Raw genomic sequence first — 21,499 nt, 5'->3', positions numbered from 1 at the left:
GGACGGACGGACGGACGGACGGACGGACGGACGGACGGACGGACGGACGGACGGACGGACGGACGGACGGACGGACGCGCACTAAAAGTGATACGGTGTGGCAGATTACATGCGACGGTCTAGGATGTCAAGCGCAAGCGGGCGAATAGGCCGTCTGTGGAGGCGGCCCTGTAGCAAAGGCATCTCGTAAGCCAAGCGAAAACGTGCGTCGGATCATCCCGTATCGGGCACTCGGCGGGCTCTTTCGTAGCTGCGCTTTTCTGTCAGCCGCCACCGCCTCCTCTTATTTACCACGCAGATTAAAGCGCCGGCCACCAGCCATTCAGCTGCGCATGACCCACTGTGAGCAGCCCTCTCACCTGGCATTGACACATTTAAAGTGAGCCCCTCTCCTGAGCAGGACGCGCAACGCTGAGCGTGGCTCTTCTTTCTTTTTGCTTACTCCGCCTATTCTTGTCGAGTTAACGGATAGGAGCGAAAATAGAGAACAGGCAACCGCCGTCCAACGCAGTGTGCCAAGAACATTCACCTCAGCGTCGCTGGGAAAGGAGCTTTTGAAGCTACGTCTATATTCTCGGTTTATTGGGGCGTTTCCTTCGCACTTATCATCGTCTGCTGCGTGCTTTCGTTTCGCTTTTCTGTCACAGGAGGGGTACTAGCCAAAAAAAAAAAAAATGCACCAAGTAAAAGAAACAAGAAAAGAAAGGAATGTATCTCGCAAGGAATCTCCGCACTGTAGGCACAAAGTAATGGGATTAAATTAATCTCATTCGATTATTAGCGGCCTTGCCCCAGACAGGCGCCGAGAGTCCACTGAGGAAAAAAAAATGATGGACCGAAGGAAAGAGGACAAAGGAGAGAGTCGTGACAGCTTGAAGTCCGGCCGTGTTTGACCACCCGTTGTTTTTTGGGAACGCGTTCGTTCCTGTCACCGTGTTAATCACAACACCCCGCATCCTCCTTTCAGTCGCGCCGCGGCGTGATCGAACCGTCGAGCCCCTTTGATTAAATTAACCGCGAGCGAGTCCTTCGTGCGGAGCCTCGGTTAGAGACAAGGAAAGAAAGTCTACGTGAGCGGCGAACTGGCTCTACAGCTATAGCGATAATGAGCGCAGCGGAACCCTTTCGCAGCGGTGTAGCTATAGAAAAGCCTCCGCAACTTTATTCTTCCCAGTTCTTGTTATCTATCCTCCGCTTCAACTTCCTGGAAACCAGTCTCGCGGGGAGCGGCGCTCAGAGAAATAAAAAGCGCTGCGGCATTCCACGCAAGCGTCCCGTAGCCAAGCAGCACACTCCGCAAAGTCGCCCTTTTCGGGCAGAATACGGGACGGTGAAAAAATCGTGCAGTGGCCAGCCCGGTTGTCAGTTCTCGGTGGAAAAACATGAATAAATGGAGGGGAAGGGTTGTTTATTTCAGCGACGATATCTTCCATTGCCTTAGTTGCTTGACTACGATCGGCCCGATTTCAAGGTCAGATGCGTGAGAAAAAGCTATGAGGGAAGAAAGTAAAGTCAAATCTTGAGGGGCTGTCTACCCTGAGGAAGAGTAGCACCCAGCTGTCATGCTTCCCCTCTCGCCCTGCGTGTTTCCTATGCTGCTGTTTTGGTGAGTTGCTTCTGTGCATACCACGGGATGACAAGTACGATATAGCCGTTGCAGCTGGAGGTATGAAAGCCTCTTTTCGCCTATTTACCCAAAAAGAAGACAATGGAAGAATGAGCGCATTGTTATAAAGGCCGTCACCTTAATTCTAGTTTGTTTTTTTTTTTAGTTTAGAAAGTCACTCATAATTTGGAAAATGCTGGTATGCTGAGTCCCGATGCTTATTGCTTGTTGTTGCGAAAGGAAAATGAAGCTGTCTGCACCTTAATTAATTTTGAATTTCGCGCCACTAAATACTACTGGTTGGGGGAATGGAGAAGGAGAATGGAGTGATGGCTGTTACCATGCAGGCAGGGAGGATGCCTGGTCATGGCGTGGTGTAGCTCGGTTTTCATAGCATGTATGAAAACCTGGCACAGATGGTGACATGGGGGGGGGGGGGTCTTCGCAGTGAATGGTATTTCTGTCAAGGTCAGTGACTGCATCGCTGCCGTTGCGAAAGCAGCTAGCCTGAAAGAGAAACCCCATTGCCGAACGTCATTTCCGGCGAAAATGCGAGCCTCGGCATAGTGCGTGAAATATACTTGCTGTCATGGTTGATGAATTTCCCCCAAAAAGGGCGTGCTACTCACCCCTGAGCTGCTTTCAGTTCGAAGCAGAGTAGCTTCGGAGCATAAGACTTTTTCTGATATATCAGCACTGCTCTTTGTGTGTATTAGGTATTTCCTTTATTACGTGGCCCCAGTCCGCAAAATGAGCGCGCCTTTCATAACCCTACACAGAACAATGCATATGACTGACCTTGAGAAGTAGTGGTTTTGTTCGTTGCACTGGAATAAATTTCATCCCATCGATGGCTGCAATTGACGTCATCCTTCGTTCTAATCTTTTTTTTTTTCTTGTATACAGCCACAGTGCTCCTCGCTAAACTCACCTGCAAATAGAGGCGCTACTTGTCTTATTATTTATGTACACTGCTTCTTATTCACAAACGTTTACAGAGTCGAAAAAGCCAATTAGCTAATCAATAGCGAACTTTGTATCGACTGTACATAAAATATCATAGCTATGTGGTTAGGCAGAATCTTACTGCTTTCACCTATTACTAGCATCGCACTTTTGTTATTTCAGACCCAAACATTGTTTCATTGCAAGCGATCCGTAACGAGAGAATTTCCTGTCATTGCAACATAACTTTTTGTGGTATTTTGGGACCCGGGTTTTCAGTAAGAGCAGAAATTATTTTAGTAACGACAGATTCTTCTGCAGTATTCCGAAGTTCCTTGTTGTAAACAAAGCCAGTTCTGTCCTCACAACAGGCGACTTCGTAATACTACGGAAAAGCTACCTATACGCCAGCACAACAATTTTCTTTTTATTTCAGGACAAACTATCGTACTTTTCAGCTGGAGACAGCATGAAGCCTTACATAAGCGGAAAGCGCTGCCCTGCTGCACCACAAAAGTAGCACCTGTAACATAAGCCCGTTTAATCAAATATTAATTTTACCTTTTTGCAGATCAGAAGGAAACTGAGAATTACGCGAAGTCCAGGAAAACATCTCACCGGAATGGGGGAACTCAACAAATAAGCGATAAACAATCTCAAAATTTCTATTAATAGACTTTCACAACCTGAAATTGCACTGTAGGCGACGAAGTGCGCCGTGGTGGAAGGTTCTGCATGGATTAGTTTTGATAATCTGGCGTTCCTTAACCTGCATCAACATCACAGTACGCGTCCGGCTTCGCTTCCGTCCATCATCTAAACAAGGCCACCGCGGCCGGGTTAGAGCAGCAGAACGCCGCATCCTGTGAGCCACCGCGACGGGTAGCTTCATAAATGAGATGCTAGCGAAATCAGCTATGATTCAGATTTGAAAGGCGGTCACGTTCCCCGACGCTCCTTTTCGCAATGGTTTTTGTAACCAACAAACGTGCTTCCGGATACCGACGGTCATCAAATATTGCCACTTTATTGAACCGTTATCGCAACTAGAAGGCGGCGGATAGCTTGTCGTCGATCTGACGTAAGGGGGCGACACGCTGTAATGCGCAACCCCGTGTCCCGACACGTCGGAGTTGATAACGCTTCATCTCAAGGTCTTCCGGGGGAAACCTAGAGAGAAATTGCGGCTGGCCATCGCGGCTTGCGACGCGAAGTGCAGCTTTATGGCGGTCTCCACGTTTTCGGTTGCGCAACTAAATGAGGCGAATGCCAGATTTCACGGGGATACCCCAAAGTACATCTTCTTTTCGAGAGCCGCTCGGAGAACAACGGCCTTAGCAGGAATTTAAATATGCGTTCCTGCTTCTTACGGCCGCTTGGCCGCAAACGTTAGAGCCACTGCTGTCACTTCTTCGCTCATGGGAAGGCAAAGATCTTGTACTATTTTGTCGTCTTACAGCGTGAGTTCCTCGTCCTTTTGTCTTCGAATTAATTTCGATCGCATGGGGTTCACTGACGCGTACTGACATCGCACAGAACTTGGGGGCCTTCGGACTTTCGCCTCCGTCGAAACGCGACCGCCGAGGCTGGGACTTCGTCTCGCAACCTTGAGCTCAGCATCCGAATGCGATGAACCCCTGAGCCACCACGGCGGGCACTGCGGGATCCGTATAGTTTTATGCTCGGGGCGAATAATCGGACCAACGCGGAAGGGACCACGGATGCTTCCCGTGTGTGCGGTGCCTGCTTCAGTTCCGTCGTCATCTGTTTTATTCATGCGCGAACTCTTATAGGAATGGGGTAGGAAGGGACAGGACAGCGCCGCAACAGCTGTCCTGCCGACGAGCTCTTTTACAATTGTTTGCGTGTCTGAATCCGCGGTGTTGCTTCTACGTGACGACGGCCACCCGCAGTTGCCAACATGAACATAAATAATGCGTCTGTTAGTCATGAACCAATATTGCGGACTGAGGGTTCTGAGAACTCGGCCCAAGATTTCCTGGGCGTCATTGAAAGTTCAGGTACCCAGAGAAGTGAGCTGCTGGCGGTACGTTGCCAGGAGTGTCGACCCCCAGCTTAGCTGCTCAGCTGCAGTTATTAGGCGGGTGATAGGAAAGCCAAATACGAAGCCAACCCCGCAAACGTGCCACCTTCCTGCAATCTAAAACTGCGCACTTGGAATATCAGGTATTCACGATGACTATATCCCGCTACTCGATGTATGGCAGTCGCCTCACAAGAATGTATTCGCAGTGAACAAAAAGGGGGCTAGGAAAGGGAAACAAGGTTCCGCAAGAAGTTCCGCAAGAAGTTCCGCTTAGCTGCCCTAGAGTAGATTAGAGTAGAGTAGATTAAGGAACAGATAGGCGAAATAGGAACGAGCTGGTGAATAAACGTACTGCTTGCACGACACGGTAGAGGAAGTGTGTGGCAGCTTCACAATAAACGTGACTTTCTTGGTGATCTACTCTGGGTGCGCCCTGACCCCATCTGTCCGTTATCGGTGGGGTGATAAATATCTGCCAGCAACTGACAGGTGCCCTCACTGCGGCGCTGCACCGGACATTTGTGATGTGCGGCACCTGTTGTGGACTTGCCCAGCGACGGCCCCTATTAGAAAACGGCTCCTCAGGGAGGTCGGCCTGTGGTGGAACCGCGACGGGGACTATGTGAAGTGGACTATGGACAATCACTTCACCAGCAGCCTATGCGAGTACCTCGCCGAAACTGGTCTACACTCCTTCTTTTAACTTTCTGTAACCTACATTCCACTCCCCCTTTTCTCAACTTATGCCTCAAGGCAGACTTCACGAATAAAAAAAAAAGAAACAACAAGGGACAAAAAAAAATCGCACAGATGGACCGAGCGTATGCTTTTTTCGCCCTTTGTTATTCGAACTCACAGTAGCACACTGGAAGTCAACCATGAATAACCAACTGGACCCATTCGCAGCATTATTGACGAACTTAACAAGTGCAGCAGTCAGTGTCTGGGAAGCCTGAAGCGCTGACGACCGTCAAGACAAATCGGGCGAGGATCCTCCGCTCCAACAATGGCCGGTTGCCAAGTCTGCCATGTTCAACGTCCAGCGTCTGTCCCTTGGCAGTAAATCTACGGGACGCACATACATGCAATGTTTCATGCCGGCTGTTATGGAATGCCCAGTCCTCTTCTGCTGCTGGCTTCGAAATTAGTCTTTTTACCCAACTGTAATCAAGAGAGCAGAGAGTTGGGCTAGTTGGTTAATATTCATACTGAATTAAGTGCGCAGAAAAAACGAGGACAAAGCAAAGACAAGACAAGGACGAGCGCTCGTCCTTGTCTTGTCTTTGCTTTGTCCTCGTTTTTTCTGCGCAATTTTTTCAGTATCTAATCAAGAGCTCGGAATCGTAAAAAGCCCGAAGCTTTCTATGACACCTGAAATGTCGATATTTACGCAGTTCGGTTATCACTGTGCTCAAATAGTACGCATTTAGTTTCTCATTCTCTTGAGTAAAATTAGGCAAAACTGGATATTATTAAAGCTTAACTTCGGTGATCCTGTCCCAAATTGTCAAACTAACCCTGCGAAACATGGCATGAAGCATAGCAATAAATAAGGACACTCGAGAACACGCGGTAGCAGTCTAATCCCTGAAAACCGTGCATCGCATCATTTCCTAGTGGTCAAAGAAACACACTGAAAATTACAAAAAGCAATAAAATGAACAAAACAGTATCAACGGCTTTGAGTTTAGCCCAATTTCGGAAACGGATTCCTCGGGTAAAGATACTGTCAAGTTCCCGCTCTTTATCGATGGCCGGCTCACGAAGTTGCGGTGATTGACAGCGTGGGGCGCAGCCTCTCCTGACGAATCGATAAATAGCCACTGCCTGGCAACAACTTCAAGTGCGAAATGACAGCCATGACGTCAATGAGAAAGAAAAGTGTGCCGTTGAGGACACCTATAAAACGCCTTGGCTAGGTGGGACAATTTTATCAGCCATTGTTGGTCATAATATCTCCAGCGCTACATCCAGCGCCAAGACAAGCACCATAGACTTTGTCTCTTTTTTTTCTTTTTGACGTTTATTGCAAGGGGGAGGGGGGCAACTCTTGTGGTAAGATATGTTGCACAGATAAAAAAAATTCGAAAAAAAGAACCACTGGAACGACTCGAGTGCACGCTTCAAAGTTTCCATTCACAAAACATGCAGAAAGTAGATGGATACTTTTCACATTCAGATGTGCATGAAACGTGATTGATACTTTTTTCTTTTAGCGCCTACCGAGTTGGCTTTGTATTTATGAAAAAAGATTTTGCCAATGCTTTAACAGGCCTTATGCGTCACTGTTACGACGCGAAATATAAATTTAGTAATTAAGTTCTTCAATGCCAACTGATTATTTCTCATGCGCTAATTATGGCATTATGTTTAATCATGCGCAACTATATCTACTCCATTCTCAAAGGGAGGTAGTGATCTTTTCATCCTATTTGGCCGCCCACAGGCTGCAAAATGGTTCAGATGCCGTCTTATCGCCACTGACAGCATCAAATTGATTCAGTTGCGTAGCAGAAATTTTGTTTGGTCCGCTACAAACCTTCGTATTACACAACTTATGCCGATTGTGTTTTTCAGCAAAGCTGTGTTTTTTTTTTATTTAAAAGTTCAATCTGGCTCCAGTCGGAGATGCCGTGCCAGAAATATGTTTTGTGCGGAAGCTTCGCCAGCCAGGCTATTGGTTTGCTTTGGTTTATGGGGTTTAACGTCCCAAAGCGACTAAGGCTATGAGAGACGCCGTAGTGGAGGGCTCCGGAAATTTTTCGACCACCTGGGGTTCTTTAACGTGCACTGACATCGCACAGTACACGCGCCTCTAGAATTTCTCCTCCAAAGAAATTCTAGCCGCCGCGGCCGGGATCGAACCCGCGTCTTTTGGGTCAGCAGCCGAGCACCATAACCGCTGAGCCACCGCGGCGGCTTCCAGGCTATTGGTCTCCGGTACAAAAAGATGCCGCTTTTGGATAATTGAAAGATCTTCATTCGCAAACTTCCCTTGAAAGGTGGCAACCGCAGCACGATGACTCACTTGATCGGAGAGCAGAGCATTATTCCTCTTCTACGATTACCACTGAAACTTAGGTTTCACGAGGACTGAGTAGGCATTGAGCACTGATCGATAAACAAAGTTCCGTACCCATGGCCTGTGCACCCTAGAATATGCTCTTGTCGTGCGCTTAAACGGCAAATTAAAAAAATACACAGAACGTTTACTACATTCGAATCGGAGCGAAAGCACGGATTTGTGCTACGTCGAAGACGACGGTGAGCAGGCAGTGCCGCGAAACGGATCAGACAGAAGTTGATGAAGACAACGCTCTCCAATGCACAGTGCGAGAGTGTGGTGCTGTTTAACACATGGTGCGTGCACCTAAAGCATTTGGTAGCCGAGCAGGTTTGATTTCCACGCAATAAAGCAAAAAAAAAAAAAAAGCGGCGATAGCCTAGCAGTCTCGCTGAACGGCCCTTGAAGGAGATCGGTTCGCTCAGCCGCGGGTTCGACTCCCATTCATGGATATTGATTCAATTTCTATTTCTCTTTTTCACGGTTCAACCTCTAACTCAGCTGAAGGTTAAAACTAGGTACCCAGCGATCGAAGCTCGAGGTGCCGCAGTGAAGCTTTCGCTTCAAAAATACTCTTTCTCTCCTGACAGCCAGCCTCACCTAGGTTGTATTCACAAATCGTATCTGAAAGAGCAGGAACGTTAGAGTCATAAGCCATTAAACACCATTCGTTATTTGTCGTATCAAACACAACTTAAATCTCCCAACACCGAGATTCTGTGTTTCGTGCTCCTAACGTTAACCAATGACTAGTCCGCTGTTCAGCAGGTGCACATACTCAAGGAGCACGCGATCTCGACCCGTAGGAAGGCTGCAGCATATAGGTCGCCTGTTATCTGTGTTTCAAAACAAATATGAAGTGCACTGTTCCAAACAAAAAAAGCATATACCCAACAAGGCTGCCACAAGCTTCATTTTTGCGCAGATAGTTCTTCGGAAGGCTGTATATTCATTTGTATATTCATTTTCATTTTTGCCGAGTCATTCTTCGTTCGGCGTCTCCATCCTCTCTTCTACAAGTGGAGAAGGGGAGGGGGAGAAGGAAAGGATGAGAGGGGACGGTTCAGTGGTGGCGGAAGGAGAGAGGCAAATCCCCCCCCCCCCCCATCCTAGCAGGTGGATGGGGGGGGGGGGGGGGGGGTGCTGTACGCTTCACACAAACGCCGACGCCGCCAGACAGTTTTCGCGTCCATGGCCCTCGTAATGCCATCGCATTAAAACGTATTAAGAGCGACATCCGTGTACTCGTCACAGAACAGCTTGGCTTCCTGAATTTCAGCAACGCTGACACCACGTTTCCTAATGGCTGTCCTCGCTTTCATCGCTTGCGTTCAGACTCGCCATTACAATGGCAGACGCCTGCCTCTTGTCACTGCCAGCGCACGTCTCTTCATCCACGCGACACGTCAAAGGCCCAGCGCTGTTCATGGATTCCTTGGCGGCAACTTCTGTGCACAAAGTCGAGCTAGGACCTCGTAGCTCGCAGCCACATCATCAACCACTTGGGAACAACCACGCGGGAAACTGACATTAAGCCATTAAACGCACACCGTAGTGATGTAGCGATTAAGTAGTAGGGGGGGGGGGGGGGGGGGGCACTCTATCATTGTTGGCAACTTCGCTCTCTGATCAGACGAGACCTCACTAAAAAATGAATAATCCAGCTGTCGTTGTTCGTAAGGGGTAGGAATCTCTCACGGAGATAACAAGAGATTTCTGGCACTAGGCTTTGTCTGTCTTGGCCCGGAGTCTTCGGCACACTAGGCACTTGAACTATAGTCGCTGCTATGAGAGCAGGCTTAGATAGACTGCTTTCAAAGGTAACACGTGGCTCATCCAGCACGGTACAGTGCAAATGATTCCTCGCAGCTCTGTAACACGACCCAGCGCCTCCTAGGAAATTTGGTTTTTGGGCATGGATTGCTTTACCGTCAATGTGCAAACATACAATCTTCAAAGCGATGTCATCGTATGGCAGACGAGAGTTACAATGTTGTAAGTTTCTTTTTCCACCATTTAAGTACTTCGGTCAACGTCCAGCCCTGTAATAACCGAACATTTTTTTTTTTTTTTTAGGCAGAGTGGAATGGTTTCCAATTGGCACGTAATATTTGGAAACTGGTCCCAAGATATACCCGCATTTCCGCAGCAGAATCTATTTTATGAGCTGAATTTCAACCAAGCGAAATGAAAAATTCACACTTTCTGCCCATCCGGGGAGAATGAATGGTTTAAGATCCAGCTTTCTCGCCAGCTAATCACATGAACCTACATGCTGCCGGGCAACTTGAGCGAGAAGCTAAAGGACTCCCTCGTATCGCCCCAAAATTGGCCTGCTTTCGTGCAGGAATTGAAATGAAGCAAAGATAGCATTCCTGCGAATTCATGAGATGTGTAGGAAGGAAGCATTAAAGCACTCGTTTGGCGGGTAACGAATATACCGCTATTTCCAAAAAGATCCATCGCACGACAACGCCAAACACTTGATTCAAATAAAATTCATTCATTCAGTCTGGCTGCCGGCCTCGCGCATATCAAGCACTAAAAATGGTGTGGCATGCCACGTAAAGGGGCAAAGATGTCCGCTTTGCTGCTAATAAAGAGTTATAGCAAAGGGGAGACGTACTATCGAGGACAAAAGTTTGTGGGACGCGAATTCTTGGAAGAACGTCTATTGTAGCTCCACCTCGCTAACCAGTCGCCTGATATTTTATGAAGGCTTAAATGCTATTTCCTATGACAACAATATCAAGCGACTGGGTGGCAAGGTGGAGCTACAATAAACGGAGCTACAATAAGCGGAGCTACAATAAACTTTTGTCCCCGATGGCACTAGCGTAGACGTATACCCTATTACCGACGTCACCAACTTTGTAATATTTGCGTGCGTATTTTATCATACCTTATTTAGTGAAGATTAAAAGAGCGCTTAAACATACTTAAGGGAGGCTAACTTTCATCAATGTAAATAATAAAACTCCAACTGCTTTTCTGAAGCATTTCTCGGTACTTTTGAAGGTTTGTAGCTGTAGTTTACTTTTCAAGAGAAAAAAAAAAATGAGTACTAATGTTTATGACCTTCAGTAAGGCATGGAGCTAAATTGAAGAAAAGCTGTTTTCTTTTCTTTTGTTTTCTCTTGCATAAAACATTTCTATAACTTCCCTTTCTTGGTGCTAGCAGCAATGGGGTAGCTTCGACCTTCGGAGTATGCCGCTGCATTGAACGCAAGTCCTCCTACCAGTTAACCTTCTTGGATGTGGTTGTCTAAAAAAGAAAACACGTAGCCTCTCTTAGTAACTTTCCTCGCTTTCTGTCTTTTAGGCTGAATGCATGGAAGCGATTCCTACAGTCCCGAAGCGAAATCAATGCATCATGATCGCATCTTTACGCTCATACAACGTGCTTGAAATATAAATATACGAGTTTTTTTATTTTTTCATGATGATGCGGAATTCAGCAGGCAGACGCTACGCATGCGTAGTCTTTATTCTACTCTTTTTTTGCTTAGGCGCAGACATTACTTAAACAGCGTAAACAGAAACTTCGACAACAGGAAGCTTTCCTGCTTCGACGTTTTACGGGGTACCATTAGGTATTGCGTTACCTGCAGCGCCGTGCCCTCGGTGTGGCTCTGCACGTTTTTCTTTACACAAACTTCACTGTGTGTATAGCAAACGAGCGACCACTAAACAGCGGTGATGAAGCATAAACAGTTGCCGTGAATACATTGCGAAAAGAGCTGCGTGTTTATATTTGACATGAATGGCAGGGTTGACGTCGATTCACTACTTGGAGTTCATATACCGTGTTTCCCAGCTAAATTTAACCAAGTTTTTTTAAGTAGACTGTGTTCCTCAGGCGATTGAAACCAACTTAGTGCTGTTGAAGGTCGTATGGCCTAGTCTGCAGTATTTGTTTCTTTTTACAACGTTACGACAATAGTGAATAAGGCTACTTCAATAAATTTTTAATTATTGCCACCGGGCACAAAGAGTCGATTGCGAAGTTGTACATCGTCCTCAAAAACAGCAGACTGAAGTACTTACAAGGTACAATATCTTTACGTAGATTTTTTTTTACGAGCCTAAAAATACAACCCGACGACCGGTTAGCAGTCGATGCTGCGTATCTTGCGGCCACTGCAAACGGAAAGCCGCATGGGTTGCAGCGATCCGGAGGTGAGCAGATTTTTTTCTCAGAGAGTGCGTCCGGCGGCGCTACTAGCACCACTAGCACCTGCTACTCTTTGAATTTCATGGACTCCTTTTTTGGCCGGTAAAAAGACCTACGTAAATGATACTTTCTCGTGAACAATTCATTCAGCTGTTTTTCAACACTATCTACAGCTTCTGAATAGAAAGTTTTTTCCGCCAAGCCAATATTTAAAAAGTAAGCTAATTAAGCTTTACCAATTAACTAGCTTTGCAGAAGGAAGAAATGCTGCAGACTAGGCCACTCAGCTGTCAACAGCACTCACGGGGTTACACTAAGCTAGGGCACTCTTGTCTTTTTGAAAAGCTTGGTCACCTTTAGCGGCGACGCCATGTAAACACACACACACACACATATATATATATACAGGGTGTTTCACCTAAGACTTTCTGCAATTTTTAAAAATAAGCTATTTGAATTAGATGCACGCTTTTTCTTTCATAGCATTGTCAGTGGTGTAGTACATCATAATGCAGCTAAGACATGCTGACTAGCAGGTTTGTTAACCATTATTTAATAGTTAACTTTTAAACTATTACCGTTGGGTTCCTTAATTATTAAGAGGCATTTAGCCCACCGTGAGTAATGTCCATATCCGTTTTTAGAATTTCCAGAACGCGTTTTTTCTCGGCTCTGTGGCCCAACAAATTTTGGCTATCTCGACGAGTTAGGATCACTGGAGAGGTTGCTTTGCCTGCAAGCTTCTCAAACCGCATGTATTTTGGCGCGATGTAGGCGAAATTTGTTGGGCCACAGCGCCAAGAGTAACCGCGTTTTCGAAATTCTAAAAACTGATATGGGCATTACTTACGGTGGGCTACATGCCTCTCAATAATTAACGAGCCCAACGGTAATAGTTTAAAAGTTAACTATTAAATATTTGTTAGCAAGCCTACTAGTTAGCACGTCTTAGCTGCATTATGATGTAATACACCACTGGCAATGCTATGCCAGAAAAAGCGCGCATCTAATTCAAATAGCTTATTTTTAAATATAGGAGAAAGTCTTAGGTGAAACACCCTGTATATATATATATATATATATATATATATATATATATATATATATATATATATATATATATATATATATATATATATATATATATATATATATATATATATATATATACGAGGGGGTACCCAAAAGAAAAAACCGGACTAAATTTTTTGGTCGGTAAAGCTTCTGTGGTACCGCGTTTTGCCACTAGGAGCGCATAGAACGAACATTCCAGAGTCAGTAAGCCGAGTGCCGTCGTTGCAGGAGGTCAGACTAGTTTAGGCAGAGTTTTAGAGTGACGACTGTTTTGTGTGAATGTCGTTTTTGCAATGGCTGATTTTCGTGAACAGCGTGCGCCGGTGAAATTCTGATTTTTGCTCGGAAAAAGTTGAATGAAAACTCTCGAAATATTAAGAAAGGCGTACAAGGACGATGCTACGGGGACAACTCAAGTGTTCCTGAATCGAATCCTGAATCAAAGCAACTGTAACGGCCTTTATTGACAGTTGTGAAGGCCGGTTAGAGCGAGCAAGGACAGGTCCGGACCCGGAACAGTTCACGCTCTCGTCTCGCGCCGCGCGTCGGCTCTGCTGCTTCAGCTGCCGATCGTCGTCTTCTCGTCTCGCGCCTCGCCTCGGTTCTGCTGCTCTGACTGCTGATGATCTTCCTGTTTACATTTGGCCCCGGGGGAAAAAGAGCCATCCTGGCGATTTAGGGGGTCAACACGACGCAGGGGTCGTAGTGCGGCTTCAAACGCGAAACGTGGACGGTCTCGCGCCCACGTCGTCGGAGATCGGGTGATGGCGTCACGGGCTCAACTACGTAAGTGACGGGAGAAGTGCGCTCAAGGACGCGGTAGGGTCCCTGGTAGTTCGGCAGCAACTTGCTAGAGAGACCTGGTGCAGCAGAAGGCACACGGAGCCAAACAAGGGATTGCGGCTGAAAAGTGTCGGTGCCATGGGAGTGGTCCAAGCGGTATTTCTGGCGCCCTTGGTCGTCGGACGTGAATGACCGGGCGAGCTGGCGGCACTCTTCAGCGTGTCTGGAGGCTTCAGATACGGTTGTGGTTTCTGACGAATCGGGATGATAAGGAAGAATAGTGTCGAGCGGCGAGGACGGTTCACGGCCGTACAGAAGGAAGAATGGTGAGAAACCAGTAGTGCTCTGCGTAGCGGTGTTGTAGGCATACGTGACGAAGGGGAGGACGACGTCCCAGTTAGTATGGTCGGCCGCCACGTACATTGACAACATGTCACCTAATGTTCGATTGAAACGTTCAGTCAAGCCGTTCGTCTGGGGATGATAGGCAGTAGTGGTGCGGCGAGTAATGTTGCATTGCTGCAGGAGAGATGAAACGACGTCTGACAGAAACACCCGCCCACGGTCGCTCACTAGTTCACGCGGTGCTCCGTGCCGAAGTATGAAATGGTGCAAGAGGAAGGTGGCAACATCCCGCGCTGTAGCAGCTGGGAGGGCGGCTGTTTCAGCGTACCGTGTCAGGTGGTCTACAGCGACGATAACCCAGCGGTTTCCTGCAGCAGTGTACGGGCGCGAGACGAGAGCGTGAACGCTCTCGTCTCGCGCCGCGCGTCGGCTCTGCTGCTTCAGCTGCCGATCGTCGTCTTCTCGTCTCGCGCCTCGCCTCGGTTCTGCTGCTCTGACTGCTGATGATCTTCCTCTTTACACAACAATCATGCCAATGGAAAACTTCAAATTCACCTCGCCTCAAGAAAACTCGTCAGGTGAAACCAAACATTAAAACAATGCTGATTTGCTTTTTCGACGTGAGAGGAGTCGTCCATTGAGAATTTGTTCCGCAGGGTCAGACAGCCAGGCTTTCTACTTGGATGTTTTGAAAAGATTGGGCAACAGTGTGCGGTGGAAGCGGCCATATTTGTGGCGGTCGGGTGACTGGTTTTTCCATCATGGCAATGCCCCTGCTGGCACAGCCCTGTCTCTACGACAGTTTTGGACCAAAAATGGCATGACCCCTATTCCTCAACCCTCATACTCTCCCGACCTTGGCCCGTGCTACTTTCTTTGTTTCCTAGAATGAAAAAATAGGTGAATGGAAAGCGTTTCGCTGATGTTGCTGAGGTGAAGAAAAAAACGACGGAGGCACTGTCAAGCATCACAAAAGATGAATTTAAACAATGTTTTGAAAAATGGAATGAAAGATTCGACAAGCGTATCATTGCAAGTGGGGAATACTTTGAAGGTGTTTGAAGGTCTGTGCTTAAAATGTGAACAAATAAGTTCAAACAAAAATAAGTCCGGTTTCTTTTGGGTACCCCCTCGTGTGTGTGTGTATATATATATATATACATATATATATATATATATAGTCTGAAGAAGATCGGTCCTCCGATCGAAATGTCGAGTCGAATAAATATGTTTCCTTTAACGAAGCGTGTACTTCGCTATAGATATATATATATAGAAGATAAAGTAACCAGAAATTGAAAAACATAACAGGATTTAATTCACGATGCTTCGGCTGGAGGATCAGCCTTTATATATATATATATATATATATATATATATATATATATATATATATATATATATGGATGTTACTTACGGTGGGCTGCACACTTCTCAATAAGAAGGGAGCCTAACGGTAATAGTTACAAAGTTAACTATTCAATATTCGTTAAGCAACCTGCTAGTTAGCACGTCTAAGGTGTATTTTGATATACTACTCCGCAAACAATGCTATGCCCAAAAAGTGTTCTTGCAACTCAAATAGCCTATTTTTAAAACTCGTGTAAAATCTTGGGTGAAACAACCTGTATACACACAGAAGCAGTTCACTGGCCTGAAAATGGCGTACATCATTGAAGGACGATGACATTTGCTAATCTTAAAATGTCGCACTTTCGGCAGCAGGGCAAAACCCGCGGTTTTACTATTGAGTTGCCACACCGAGGGCTCTAAGCGTGCAACGCGCGAAGACCCGGCGAAGCGACCCGCCTTGTAGGATTTCGTCGAGGATTTCCAGCGCGCGCTGCCCGCTCCCGGAGTTGTGAATGGCGTTGACCGCTCCTGACGTCAACGCTCGGCCGGAAAACATTCGGAGAGGCGGACATCGGGGTGGCAACTCGCACTGCAACTCTCTCCGTCGCACTACGTCTGGCCGTCACGAGCGTTGGGACCAGTATTCGACGAACATGCAGTCCTCTGAACGCAGAAAAAAAAAAATCATTATGCGACTCTCTCAGAGCCATTGGACGCGTATCTGAGATTGTTTTAGAGTGCGTGCTTACTTTGGGTCTGCGAAGTCGATGGCTGTAACAGAAACTTTTATCTTTCTCTCCTGTCCTACATGGGCGAAGGTCGAATAAATAATTCGGTGGAACAGCGCAGCCGGACGAAAAAAAAAGACAAGAAGGAAACAACACAGACGAGCGCAAACAGCGCTTGTCTGTGTTGTTTCCTTCTTCTATCTGTCTTTCGTACGGCCGCTCTGTTCCACCCAATATGCACTCTGCCAACATTCCCAAGCTTCCATCCTACTATGAATAATTAAAGCCTAGCAAATTCAACGAAACATGCACGTCCACTAGGGTGTCGAAAGAAGGCATCCTTTTCAGCGGGTGTTTTCATGTACGCTCATACATGATATACACCAGTAAAGCCAAAGATTGGTAATTTATTTGGAATAAAAAAGCTAGCCGCATTTACGATTACTTCGCAATATTTCCCATCACTTTCTTTTCTTCAATGCTGCAACTACTGCGATGAAGACGTACTTGTATTTTTGCGAGATGCTGCGCTGTCTAACTTACCAACTGGGCGGGAAAGCCTGCTGTTTGCAGTATTAACGATGAACAGGTATCAGAGGCTCACACATCTCACAACTGGCACTTCTCTTGAGAGTTATTGGGTATTGTAGTGACTCTTCCTGGGTCTTAAAAACACACTATGGTTCTGTGCTGCAAATTTAGCCTCTTCTAACGTCAGAGCCGTCGCGGTGGTTCAGTGGTTATGGTGCTCAGCTGCTGATCCTAAAGTCGCAGGTTCGATCCCGGTCGCGGCGGCCTCATTTCGATAGAGGCAAAGTGCTAGAACCCCATGTTCTGTGCGATAACAGTGCACGTGAAAGAATCCTTGGCGGTCGAAATTGTCCGAAGCCCTCCACTGCGGCGTCTGTCGTAGCCTGAGTCACTTTGGGTCATTAAAGCCCACAAACCCGCACCCTCTTCTCGCGTCAGGGACAGAAATTAAGTGCAGAAACTGACTGCCTGTATAGCGAGTAAAATTCCTTCCAGTATGTGTGGCATGCTTGACTGGGTTAATGTCCACCTCGAAGAGCTAGTACTTGATATTTCAATACGTTTTCCGTATAATTTTTTTAACACCTGCTTGTTTTCCATTGGTCCAAATAACCGGTCAAAATTCCGTTTGTCCTTCGGATAAAATTGGCCAAGTTAACCTCAGTGACTTCCTGTGCGTGATGACCTTATATTTGTCTACTTCCATGGTTGATACTGTCGAATGGAGAAGTGCAAAAACTGTATACAGCTGTACACGCCTTCAAGGTGACCAGGTTATAGGCTCAGCGCATGGTTCAACGTCTCTGAAATTAAACGTATATTTTTATCAAACAGTACAACACGTCTACATTGCCGAGTACACGTTTGATGACGAAAGGCTGTACTAAATGAGCGCATTGTTGGCGCGCTTTGCCGCGATATATGACGGGCGAGCTGCTTCGGGCCTATGGTGGAAGACAATTTCTTAGTAGCTCCTTAGCAGAAGGTGGTTCCAGGGGTCTTGACAACTTCCGCTGGTGTTTATCCGAAGTAGAAGTTACACCTGTGCTATTTGCTTCATGTGTTTTCTTCAATTAGCCTCGTCTTTTGTGCCGCGCACTGCAGTATACACTCAGCACTTGCGCTCTCACAACAATATTAACGAGGAGAGAGTCTGGAATCGTCGACGGAGGGTGGCGTTCATGAAGAGTGTATTGAACGTCGATCGATAACGCAAAAAAAGGGGGGGGGGGGGGAGGTAGGAGGTGAAAGGAAAGTTATGTTATTTACTTAGCTCCAAACGGTGGTGGAGCTTAGAACGCAAATGTAAAACGGGGGAGATTAAAAAACAAACAAGTTCTCTCTGTCGTTCTCCGCGTCGCTATTCGTTTTTCTCTGCGCTTGGGGCGAAAAGGCTGCTCCGCATTCCTAAGCGTCGCTGCGCTAGGACATTCACGTCTGCGAACACAGCTCTGCCTTACATGAACTCCTTTCTTATATTCCTTTTTTGCGCCATGCCTTCCGTTAATTGCAGAAAAAGCAATTTGCGCAGAGATAAAAAGCCAGCCCCATGAACACGTCGTTCGTCATTTCTGCCGTCGCATTATCTCTAGATGGTGTGTTTACCGTTGAGGCACCTAAAATAATAAAAATCTGCCTTTTTCCAGCCTGCCGCTACGTGTTTTCAGCACTCAGACATGTTAATCAGAGTAAGATTAAGAGAAACGGAGGGGAAATATCCCAGCGCGAGTTAGAATCCCGTCAAAAATACGGCGCGACCGCAAACCTTCCAACATCCACGCAGTGAGAAAGCTGCAGACATTGAGGCTTATTTCTTCGTTCTATACAGAATTAGATTGCCGCTCGGCGGGTCTAAGGAAATATGCACGGCTTGCATTACGGCATCTTTACTGCCTAGCAGAAAATCACAAGATTGGGAACCATGATATCGGCGTGTCTGGCTTCTTCATCTATTTCGAAGCGGTATCTTATTGCGTAGTCCGGGGCATATTTTTCGCACCCTTCTTAAACTTGGCGGGCCTCTATTGCAAAACCATTTTTTTTTCTTTATTTACTGTTTTGTTCGCTGCCTCTCTTGGTACAAGCAAAGGGTTTGAAGTCTGCACACAGTACTTTTAATGTAATAAACAGCAGCTGGTAGATTCATTATTGTGATACGTTAGATTATCGGTGTCGTAGACGGTATACAACGGAGGGGAAAAAAATGGACTCATAGCGGCACCCGTATCCTTTGTGCCTATCGAAGCGTTTCATGTTACGTCACGAGCATCATGATGCTGTTAAAAGCATAGCTTCCACAGTGCTCGTCAGAGAAGGTTGTGGTAAGCGTATCAGATAAAAGTGTTTTTCTTTTGTGAGCGTGCTCCTCTTCTCTAATATAGTGGCCAATTTGACGTCAGCGTAACCCCTTTATGTATTTCCTTGCAGCTCTTCTTCTGCAGCAGCGACTTAATTCAGCGGCGCCTGAATTAAGAAAATACGCACACAAAACGTATTTGAGTTGCACTGGCAGCACTTAAAGAAGCAGTACCACAATGAAGGGTAGATCGCGGAGGACTTTTTTTTTTTGGCGTGCACAGCCATTGCTTTCCTTTTTTTCGCTAGGGCAAAAGGTGAAAATACGCGGAGGAGTTCTTCCAGGTGCCACAATTTTTGCTATAATTAGAGACTTCTGCACACATTAAAAAAAAAGACAAAATAAGGTGAGATGGTCAGGCAATACACAATTCAGTAGACATCCACTTTAAGTGAATTCCAAAGACTTTGAAAAAAGCTCGCTCAAGCGACGGTCCTTAACGTCTGCATATTCGCTTATGAAATAGCACAGAGCGTAACATACCTACACTGTCAAAACTGTTCAGTGCGATGTGCGGGAATAAGTTCAAAGAACTTAAAAAGCTGCATAGCTGCTCAGCCTATTTGGAAGAAGAAAAAAAAATGCTAGTAATTTTTTTCGAAGCTTACCACGCAAAGGCGCCTGCAGGCGTGGCTGAGTGAAGTCTTTTGCAAATCTCGCTTTCTTTTTCGCTATTAACGACAACGCTCAAGTGGTAACGCCAAATTTCTTTGCAACGACTGCTTGTTTCAGGACAATCGGCTTCAAGCTGGTCCGATATGAAAGAGAATGAACTATCATCCACTGTCAATTGTCCGCGAAGGAAAAATAGCCGCCAACAAGAATGAAAAAGAAAAAAGAACTGCACGTAGTTCGCCCACTGCTCACCCAGCTATGCTACAAGTGCCAGCAATTTCCCGCTGCTGTTGCAGCTGCTTGAAAGGTCACGCCAGTGGTGTGGAGGGCAAGCCTTCGTTGAGCCGATTATATATATATTTTTAAATTAAACAAAAACGCTGCGGCTCAGCTCATGTGTTCGTTCAACTGATAAAAGTCGCTATCATGGAATAGGTTAAACTCACAGAAATTGGGGAAAGGTTTATTATCCTGCAATAGTCGTTAAAATGAGGTGCACTGAGGCAGCAGCTTAAAGTAGTACTGTCTGCGTACCTGTCGCTTGAAAACGATGACAGGAGAAGACGGGCCGGCAGAAGTAATAAACGAGACCTCGACAACTGCGACTGGCCCTGTCTCATTCTAGTAACATGCCAAGCAATACACTCGACCGTCTCTGCTACGCCAACCATAAAAGTTGATCTTCCTTGAACGTTGACAGAAATACTTGAGTTGTGCAGGTTTGCGGGAGCGAAACGCTACGAACACAATACGTGACGCGAATGAACTAGTTCAGCGGCGATAATCAGACCGCAAAGTTGCGTAATAACGCATGTTCCGCCAGGTACCGCATGGCGCTTCGGCGATGCTTCTTTTTTATACCATTGTACGTGAGGCGTATGGCTAAAAGTACCTGTTGATCACCGCTCTCAACCTCTTCTTCGCTTCGTGTGTCAAACACTAAACGTCAAGAATGCAATACCATGCCTTCAGTACAGAGTGCGAATAGCAGTGAATAAAAGCTCTTCCAGATTACCTCAGCGTACTACACGGACTAAAATTATTTTAAAACGACAGCTTTAGGGCCCCTGTCCTGCAGAAAATCCGGCGCCGTGAGCGGGAGAGCAGGTGGCCCACCTGCCACCTAGGTCACATGACCTCATGACGTCATCACAAACTGCCCAGCATGGCAGGTGGCAGTTAAATCAATGACTAGTCGAGAGAGGTTGCTCGGCAAGAGGAACCTGGGTCTCAAAAGCCCTACCGATGGCTGTTTTGTCTTAAACAGTCACCTGCCGGGTCAGTGGCGCACATTTAACCGCTCCACCTCTACCCCAGGAGTGGTGTGGGGACTCCCTACCTGCGATCTATGAAAGTAAAGTAGACAATGACCACTTCCGCATATATGGGCACATAGACAGAACCTAGGCCACAGAGGAGGAGTACTTGAGCGCAAGGGATCTGTATTGCTAAAGCATTGCACTCTTAAGGGTAGGTTAAGCGTTATATGATGGTGAAAAAAAGAACAGTATCCGTGTCTCCGAAGAGATGCGCTCAGAGGACACCAGGCTATAGTAAAGGGATACACTAACGCTATACCGTCATACCCTTAAGGCGGAGGTTAACTGTCTCTTCAGATGTTTTTATTATTTTATTTCGTCCTCAAATGGTCTACCTGTGTTTACCACAAGCTCAAAAGCTCTAGAGATAGCTGCTAAGAGGCCCAGTTTCGGGACGTATTTAGGCTACGCGCACCAAGATGCTTCAGCATGCTAAGGGGCACACTGTACCTGCGATGCAACGGCAGAATACCCTAGCTAAGGACCCACGAATAGAGTCGTATGGCAGCGACAATCGCAGCAAGTTCTTCGTGCAATATACCTATATTGCCTCGCTAAG

The sequence above is a fragment of the Amblyomma mixtum genome, chromosome 3, assembly GCF_055824585.1.
Source record: "Amblyomma mixtum isolate Tamu chromosome 3, ASM5582458v1, whole genome shotgun sequence".
Classification (NCBI taxonomy): Eukaryota; Metazoa; Arthropoda; class Arachnida; order Ixodida; family Ixodidae; genus Amblyomma; species Amblyomma mixtum.
Note: the sequence above shows the minus strand (reverse complement) of the source record.